Raw genomic sequence first — 10,175 nt, 5'->3', positions numbered from 1 at the left:
AGCCTTCTCAAGTTGGTTTCTTGGAACTGACCTTGACTTGGCTTTTTGATTTTACCACCATCTCCTCCTTAAATTAGATGTTTCAACTTGGCTCCTTCATTTGGAAAATTCATACAGGGTGTACTGTCTGTCCTGATGACTAGTTTCATAAGTATGTATTTATAGATTTTCTTCATCAAGCATCTTTTCATGGAACTTATAATAATTCAGTCAAATCTTTCATATACAAAAGCAAATTTCATTTCATAGGAGAAGCAATTATTGACAATGCAATCATTTTCACATTTGCTGGACTCCAGCACAAAATTGCTGAACTAATATGTCAAAAAGTTTGCTTCTGTTTATTTCACTCTGTGTAGAGGCAATGTTTTCCAATTCCACTTTGAGTGTGAATTTACTTAGCAGTGCTTAAGATAATTGTGTCAGCACCAGCAAATAAGAAAGGGAATGTTGTCTTCCTTTCAATTCTAAAGATTTTCTTAAAATAAAATGTGTAACCATAAGACTCTTTGTTCTTTTACTGCAACTAAAAAACAACTCTTTGAAGATTGCAGACTTCACTTGATGATTTGGGAAACTATTTTTTCCTGCTGGTTTAAAACAAAGTTGATTGTTTTAGTATCTGGCTAATTTTGTCAAATGCAAAACAGGTTGAACCAAAGTTAACACTTGAGTAGGTGATCACAAGGAAAAATAAAGCAACAGCCTGTGCTAGAAAAATGCAATGATAAACCATTTCCAGACTGATGCCAAGAAAGCATGCCCATGTCCATGCAGAACTCAGATAGATTGTACCATCAAGCCAACTTTGAATGATTAAAAAAAAGCTTGGTCAGACATGATTAATACTGTATATAGATGGGCTTTGAGGAATCAGAGGAATTTGGGTTTTCCTGAAATACAACATAAAATATTTCTTTTCCATTTCTGTTTACAAACAAATATAAGACCCACAGAGTTGTTTTATGTTAATAGAAAATATTATATAATTCAACATCTTATGAACAAAAAAAGAGACTTTTGCTAATTAATGTCTAATATTAACGTCTGATAATATTGCTAAAAAGAAATTTTTAATGTTCCACCACACCCTGAACTATTACTCTTAGGTCATCAAAAGCTGCTTGTTATAATTGTTCCAGATTAGCAAACAATAATTTTAATCAAGAAGTCACTCCTATGTTCGTTCAGTTGCATGATTCATAAAGTACTGTGTTAAAATAGACACTTGTGCGAACAAGAATGTTCTCAAATAGTCGTTCAACCTCAAAGCGGATCAAAAGAAGGTGATAGGATGATATTTTACCTGGCATGCTGATTCACAGCAGTGATACATACCACTATAGCTATGTTATTTTCTTGGGATGGGTAAAACATTTACCACATATATTTTGCTAAACCCTCAGGATGTGCACTCAAGAAAAATGGTGTAATTAATCAGCCATAATGTATCCCTTTTTCTTTGTGGACATACAGTGTAAAAGTTGAGTCAAGTTATTGAAGGAGGCCAAAGGATTAATTTAGCAATGATGACAGTGATGATTTGATGTACAAGAATATGCTTCGGTTGCAAGTTCTAAGCTTTGTAAGACCAACATTTACTTTATTTTGTTACTTTAAAGAGGATGTGATCTGCTACTTTCTTATTGAAGTTGCTTAGTTTCTGGGAAGGAATACAATGCAGGAAAATGTCCATTCTTTCAACAGTATTCCATTTGTAACAATTGAGTTTTTTAAACAAAACTGCAATATTTATTTATTTATTTATTTATTTATTTATTTATTAAATTTATTGGCCATCCATCTTTCCACACAGTAACTCTGGGTAGCTTGCAAAATACAATAAAGGCAGGGGGAAAAAATCTAAATAGCACAGCACAGCACAGCGTAGCACAATAACATAACATAACATATAACATAACATAACAATATAACATAATATAACAATACCACACTACAACAAAACATAAATACAGCAAAATATATCAATATATCAAAATATAACAATATATATATATATATATATATATATATATATATATATATATATATATATATATATATATATATATATATATATATATATATAAAATGGGAAATTACCATTATTAACAAATGAAACAGCCTTCTTTTATTGATATACTGAGACAAAATTTTAACAAATACTCTCTACGGTACTTTTTTCATGAAGGACTGCATGTATCTACTGAAACATTCTAGAATAAGATTTCTCATATTTTATAAAATGTTTTATAAAAGTCATTTTATAAATATACCTTTCTCACGTGAAATAAAATTTATTTTCCATCTTGTTTACAAACTTTTCAGCATATATAAAAAGTATAAGATTGATTGACAACGCTAAAACTCTCCTTCTGGTCATCCAATCAAGGTATGGATACATATTAGCTAAACCATAGTTCAGTTTGCTAGGGATTAGTTCAGTAACCTGCCAATGTGTTCAGTGTAGTTTTCTCATTTATACAATACATTGAAACACCAGCTAACTTAGTGACAATGGACCTTGGTATCTCCTAGTAAGTTTTGATGTAGAATACCACTGGCATCAATTTACAAGGGGTTGTGGAATTACAGTTGACTGAGTATAACATAACTTGCTGGAATAAAATATAGTTGCCGGTTAGATGTTCAGAGCACTGTGTTAACAAATCTTTACATGCATTTTTCCTTGTCTGGGTAACATTTGTGGTGAGTACCATAGCTAAACAATGTTTTCCAACTGGGGGTGGGGTTTCATCTGACATTATGATTTAGTTAAAATTACTCATATTTAAATCTCATTCATTTCACAGAAAATGTTAATAGTAAAAGCAATAGCACTTGGACTTATATACTGCTTCAAAATGTTTTACAGCCCTCTGATTGGTTTACAGAGTCATTATATTGCCTCCAACAATCTGAGTCCTCATTTTACCCACCTGTTTGAGAAGAATTTTTACCAAATATTGCCAAGAATATTAACAGCTATACTGGAACCAGTAATTCAACCGCCTTCGTTATCTAGAACATTTCAGACATGTTGAGACAATCCATATATTACCCAGCCAAGTTTTTGGTTATGTTGGTTAAGAATTCTGGAAGACATAATGGAATACAATTCCCAGAATCATGAGGGTGCCACTTTGGTGAAACTTAGCACACAAAGCAGGAAATATTTGTTTTTGATCAATCCTTCTGTGAATTCATAGACAGTAATTTTGTCGAGAATGAATCCTACCAGATTTCAGCTAGATAGCAGCAAACTTTCTTCACTTTCTGCTCATCTTTGCTGTTATTTAATGGTTGTCTGGGTTTTTACCCCAGATGTGGGAGTTTTATTTAAAGTAATGTTTACATTAAATTCAGAGGAAGCGATTGCAATGGTTTGATTGATTGAGAATCTCAATATGTTTGATCTCCAACCAAATCACAACCTTTTTTTAATGTTAGAGAACAAAACAAGCCTCACAAAAGAACAGCACTTTAATAAGCAGGGAGTAAATATTACAGAGGTGGAGACAGGAGAAATAGGAAAAAAAGACCTGCATAATTTCCGAAATAGTAAACCACTGAGTAGCAAAATATTTATCCAAGGGAATTTCTACTGTTTACATAGTCACATGAATGTCTCATCCTTTGGTACAGAAAATGTTCCTAACTCTTTATTTTTAACTTTGAAAACATGAGGGTTTATGATCATGACTAATGTAGAAAATACCATTTAATTTATACTGGTCTTGGAAAAACTTTTGTGACCAAAGTTCCCACTTATTATTTATAATGGAGGTTAAGGACTGCAGAGATCTTATTACATATCTGGGTTAGTGTAGGCTTGGATGAATGTTCTGAGTATTATGACTTTCCTTAAACTGGGTGCCCTTTAAACTGGGTGCCCTTGGACTCCAGGTCCCATCATTTTTAGATAGTACGGTCATTGGGAATTAAGTCATAACTGAATGGGACATTTATATAAGCAAATAGGTATATGGCTTTGGGTTGCATGTTGAGTGAAGACATATTCAGAAAAAAAAGGGTTACACATATTTGTACAGTTTCAGCATGATGAAATGCCTCTTCCCTGGCAGATCCATTTGGTTCCATGTTGAATTATCTAGAAAGATGGAGGTTTGTGAATTCTGAAGTCTAGAAGACATCAGGCTATTATTTGTAGATGTGACACCATATAAGTGAAATATAAGTTGTGAGAGTTTGAACACAAATCAATAACGTGGCCATGATGCACATTATGAGCCAATGCACAGTCCAATTGAATTTGGCAAAATGGACCCCGTGGTAATTTAATATGGGGCTGGTATGCATGTTGAGAAGAATAAAGTGGTAAAACCCTGAAATGGTAAAATGGACTGTAATCTAAAAAATAATGCATCTTGGAAAAACCCTCGCCTCTTTCTTATGAAGCTTTCTTTCTTTCTTTCTTTCTTTCTTTCTTTCTTTCTTTCTTTCTTTCTTTCTTTCTTTCTTTCTTTCTTTCTTTCTTTCTTTCTTTCTTTCTTTCTTTCTTTTAAAAAAGAAGAATGTAATCCTAATAGATACAACTATTCCTCTTTCTTACGATTTATCTAATTCTGCCAGAAGTGAACATCTACCTCAGGATTTCAAATTTGAACTTAACAATGGGCTCTTACCTATGTATGCCTGTTCATATGTGAATTCTGTTGAGGTCAAAGAATGTTATTCTCTCAAGTAGCTATGCAAACTGTAGCCTTGATCATCAGGAATTCAAAAGCAAGACCAAGGCAAGCCATCTTCCACGTAACCCTTTCATGGTATCTTCTGCTTACTGTAAAATTTTAAGCAAATCTTCTCTCCCTCATAGCATCTTTCTAGGGGGAGAAAATGATCATGAGATGGATAGGATAGAAAAGAAACAGTTGACCAATGTTTTGTCGATAGGTTGGTGCATCAGAATTAAGAAGTTTATGTCTCTCAAAATTGCAACAGTAAGAGAAAATGGTACCTTCTCCTTTTAACCAATCAATTCTTTCCTTTGGACTCTTTGGATACTCCCTTATTTCTTGGAGCAAGGCAGAGAGGTGTTTAGTATCCTTTTAACAGCATCTCTTGTTTCTATGCGCTTAGGGCTGAGATGTCACTGACCAACCCTTTGGCACTGGTTCTTATCACATGGCATAAACTGGCACACACAGACGTAAAGGAAAATTTAAAAAAAGCCTTCATGCAAATATAAGAGCAGGATGGAACAAGCCACAGAATGCAAACACACTCTTGGTTATGAGAGCCATAACAGCTTCAGAGTGAAGCAAGATAATCCTTTACAGCAAGCTGCTTTTAGTGGGAGAAGTGACACCTGTCTCCAGATGTGTTGAGGTACATTGAGCACTTCTTCACTCTCAGGTTACATACATGGGCCTTGAATATCATCCAGGGCAGAATGACTTTTCCCTCTCTGAGAAACCTAAGGAGAGGATTTGAACTGGGAAAGATTTCAGCAATGCCAGGCTATTATCACTTAGCTAATGACAATTACAGGAATTTGAGTCAATCTGTTTAAGCCTTCCTCAGTTAGACTAAGCCACCTGGCAGAAAGGGAAATGGGCTACCAGCGAGATGAAGTTCTGTCTAGAGTAGCAAAGTGGCAAAAATAGACCTAATTTCTTTAATTTGAATTCCTGTTTTGCAGGAATTCAAATTAGATACAGTAGCAGCACAGCAATAGAATGGAACAGAATCATGGAGAAATAACATCCTTTGGTTCTAGGCTTCTAGATGTTTTTTAAAAATATATATACAATCCATGAGTTAGTTAAGGCCAATCTCATAATATGTCTATCACCTGCAGGTTTAGAAGGACCACTATTACCTGAAGACCTTCCCCCACCATGAACTATGGAACTAGTTCATATATTCATCAGCAAGTACTGAGTAATGGGGCTGCACAAGTTTCACTTCAACAATGTGTCAAGTAAAGCACCACCTTGGAACTACTTTGTGATATAACACAGGTTACACAGCCCTTCCTGTTCCTCACGGTGAAGTGAAGCTGCTGGAAGAGGGACAGGAGAACCTCCAACAATTGGTCATGCGGGAGGAGATCTCAGAATTGACAAAAGGCACTTTGTCATCAGTAAACACGCCATTGGTGTCCATTGTCAAGGTGAACAGCAGTGTCTCTTTGGCACAAGGTGCATTATTAAGTTAAAGCTTGTCCATCTGGCAAGGTCTTAATGAATAATGGAAGCTCATTTGGTGCAGCATCATGAAGAATATTTATACACAGTATGCGATCTCCAAGAGTCCACAGTAATCAATCAATCAATTGGTATAATTTTGCAGATAATCTGTCCCCCAGAGAACCACTTAGTTTAATGATAAAGAAATTTATCACAGGCATTTACATACCTTAGCAATTGTTTTACATCACGCAGAGGATGCATAATTTCCTCAGTTTATCACTGAGGAGGTTGATTAAAAATCAGATTCAGTTGGTAAATAAGCCAACTGATAAGTAAGCAAGTGCGAGACATGATCTCACCTTGGGCTGATATCTCAGTCCTTCCTTTCATACCATGTATAGATTGGAAGTAAGATTTTAAGTGAGCATTGATGAGAGGAAAGCAAGCTGGTTTAAGGAATGGGAGTTTTATATGTAGCCAGCACAATTCTAGCCTTCAGAAGTCTTGCTTATGCTCCCTCTCATTAGCATAGCTATCTCCTGCCTAGTGCCAAAGGCAGTCTTAGATATACTCATGATTACAAATCCATATTCTATATATATATGTTGATTAATGTAGAATAACTGCTAATCTCTGATTCATTGCTTAGTAAAAGAGCATTAGGGACTACTAACTATGTAAATTTCAGGAATTCCAGTTCAGAAAGCTCTCCCTTGAGTTATCACCATAGGATATTTGCTCTGATAGGAAGAGAGAGAGAGAGAAGACACAGAAAAGGAGGAGTCCACAGCATATCTTTCTTCAAAGATCTTGATTATCCTGTAATAATTATGGAAGCCAGCTGCTGCTGCAAATTCAAAAGCAAAAATATTTGGAAACCCAGTGATATAAAGACAAATTGTTTTTTTCAGTGGTACATTATACAGCACTTCCAATGCTTGTCAAAAAAATAGAAAGGCAATTCCTATGTGAAAATTACTGTCTGCTGGAAGATGAAGAGCTTCACTGCTGGGAATAGAGTGAGGAATGTGGGAGAGAAGTAGATGTTAAGGATAACAGGGCAGAGGCACAATGATTCTGCTTCAAGAAACAAAATGTGACTGGGTCTTTTGTAGAAAAAAAAGATTATTGCTGAATTAGATCCATCCTGCCCATAATATAGAAAATGGCACCTGAGTCCGGCAGAGAAGAGCCAGCTAATGGATGTGTTTCTTATGTGCCCTAATTTTATCTCTCTCTTTTTGCTTTCTCTCTAGAACAGGGTTGAGTGGTTGAGCAACTGTGGTCTTTCAGAAGTTGCTGGAACTGCAGTTCCTAACATTCTCCACCAGTGACTATGCTAGATATGATTTCAGGACAATGAAAGAAAACAGTATCTGAAAAGACACCTTCATCTGTATCTCAACTCACTGGAAGGTTTCTTTGCAACATTCCATGCCATGTGTCTTTTGGCAAATTCCCAGATGAAACTGGAACAATCTATTTGTCTATGATCAGAACCAAAATTAATCCTGGCTATCTTTGGTTTCATCTCACCGTTGAGCTGGTTGAACCAGAATTATATCCTGTCAACATTCCCAACAGTGAACCATCTTTTGCCCTAAATTCATATTTAGGTGACACATTACAATCTCTGTATCATGTATTTGTTTCCCAAATTGCTAGGTTTTTCAAAACAAGCACAGTTCAATCTATGGATGGCATAAACAGTAGATAAGGTACATTTTCCCAACTTCCTTTGAAAACCTGTCAAATGATGCTTTACTACAAACAAAGTGCCTGCCTTGTATCCCACTCTTTTTATTGAAAAGTATAGTCACAGTTCTTGATGTGCCACAATCTCTTCACCTAATTACACATAGTTGCAAAACTGTGAAATTCAAATCTTTCTCTTCTTTAGCAAAACAAAGTTGTGCAAAATGTGTGATAACAGGCAGAATCCACTCTATTGTAATTGTAGGTTGTGTGCTTTGTAGAATTAAATCTAGAAGGGTTAGGAGTGCATCACCCATAATTGTCTGCCAGCAATTGGCTGGAGCAAATGGTATTTTGCTAGTCATGAGTTGTATGAGTTGCAACCCCAAACACACGTATATATTTCAGCATGCTGCTGAATCCATTCAGAATATTTCAATCATTTCAGGTTGTAGAAGGACACATTAGATATCATCTGAGAAAATATAAGTTCTAATTTAGATCTAAAGGACTAGAGGTGATATGAAAGCAGTGTTCCAATATCTATAGTATAACTGTCATGAAGAAAAGGGGGTAAATTATTCTTCAACGCCCCCAAAGGCAGGATAAGACCAATGGATGGATACTAATCAAGGAAAGAACCAACTTAGAATAAAGGAGAAATTTCTTAACAGAACAATTAACCAGTGGAATGGCTTTCCTCCAGAAATTGTGGGCGTTCCAATGCTGGAGGTTTTTAAGAAGAGATTGGACAACCATTTCTCTGAAATGATATAGGTGTTTCTACTTGAGCAGTGGATTGGACTAGAAAACCTCCAAAGACCCCTTCAATTCTGTTATTCTGTTCTGTTGTTTGTTTCAGTCACTCATTTCTATCTTTAGTTCTAGCCATCTAATTTTCTATGCTGTTTTGATACAAAAGAACAAGGTAGCTAGGAACAACGCCTGAAACAGTGGTGGGATTCAATTTTTTTTTTACTACCGGTTATGTGGGCGTGGGTTGGTGGGCGTGGCTTAATGGGCGTGGCAGGGGAAGGTTACTGCAAAATCCCCACTCCCTCCCCACCCCACTAACCTGCTTTCCAGCTCCATTCTCCTGTGCAGGGCAACAAAAGAAGACCCAGCTGATCAACTGGGATTCGGGAGGCAGAGAATAGATGGGGCCAGGACCAGTCAAAGGTGGTATTTGATGGTTCTCCGAACTACTCAAATTTTCCACTACCGGTTCTCCAGAACTGGTCAGAACCTGCTGAATATCATCTCTGGTCTGAAACCTAACTGTTTTCTTCCTTTTTTTATTCCCCAATCTGAATTCCAGAGAAGATCATGAGTTGCCAATCTGGCGACATGTCTTGCATAAAGAATTATCTCAGAAAGAGCAGCTGATGTCTGGTTTGCAGAATGAGTAATACCAGTGACTCATGACTTTCAATTCTACTGTAGGCTTTCAATAAAAAAAAAAAAAAACAGCAATGGAAAATTAAGGCATAGTAAAAACTGATACACTATTATACGATAATAGTGCATATAATCCATTACTTAACTTTTTTCAACTATGGAACTAATCAGGAGAAAGCACGACCTTTTTGGTCACTTCCATGCTTCCCTACATATGTTCATTCAGAATTAAGACCTATTCCTGATCAATGATTATAGGGCTGCAGATTTTACATTAATTTCAGACTGGAAATTCAAATGGGGATTGTCCCAAGTCTTTATGCAGTATGATGGAAAGGTTTTATCTTCTGCTATCGCTGGTCATTGCCGCCTTTCCTTGGCAAGGAATCCTGGGACTCCTGCCAAAACACACAGATGAACTTCTCAGTGGGATAAAAATATGATAAAGATGCCCATGAAAGGAACCGAGTCTTTGCCGACTGTATCCATACTGTTAACTATGTGGCAGTATGGAGGTTTGCCATTCCTTCCACTAACATTGTTTTTCCAACTTCCCGTTTTTCCAACAGTTGTGGAGTTCAAATGGTAGCTTCTGAGATCACTCGGCAGGCTAGGTTCTGCCTTGCTGGGAGTGCTGACCACAAAAGGAAGGAAGCATTTCGTTATGCAGTGCATTTCCTCTTAGCATGAGCGATGGGGTAATAATATTTTATTTTAGATTTAGACCTACAATTTTTGAGCAAGTCAAAATTATTGATATCTTCCTCCTCCTCCTCCTCCTCCTCCTCCTCCTCCTCCTCCTCCTCCTCCTCCTCCTCCTCCTCCTCCTCCCTAATCCTCCTCCTCCCCCAATCTTCCTGCTCCTCCTACCCTTCCTCCTCCTCTGAGTGATGGGGCAATTTTCCTTTGTTTATCAGGTAATTGCTG

General features: G+C 36.5%; 1 long non-coding RNA gene across 2 annotated transcripts; it reads right to left on the bottom strand.

Moving 5' to 3' along the window:
- Positions 1 to 338: 338 nt before the first annotated feature.
- LOC148131305 (uncharacterized) lies at positions 339 to 9,186 on the bottom strand. Of its 2 annotated transcripts, XR_015748353.1 has the most exons (3): positions 8,926 to 9,186; positions 2,940 to 3,095; positions 339 to 590 (listed from the first exon to the last, which is right to left on the bottom strand). It is a non-coding gene; the product is annotated as an uncharacterized LOC148131305 (long non-coding RNA). The 2 variants fall into 2 exon arrangements; XR_015748352.1 differs by lacking the exon at positions 339 to 590 and having other exon boundaries at positions 2,939 to 3,095.
- Positions 9,187 to 10,175: the final 989 nt, after the last annotated feature.

The sequence above is a fragment of the Notechis scutatus genome, chromosome 3, assembly GCF_049901735.1.
Source record: "Notechis scutatus isolate UNSWTSFEM ecotype Mainland chromosome 3, rNotScu1.2, whole genome shotgun sequence".
In the NCBI taxonomy this organism is placed as follows: Eukaryota; Metazoa; Chordata; class Lepidosauria; order Squamata; family Elapidae; genus Notechis; species Notechis scutatus.
Note: the sequence above shows the minus strand (reverse complement) of the source record. Positions and strands in the feature narration are given on the sequence as shown.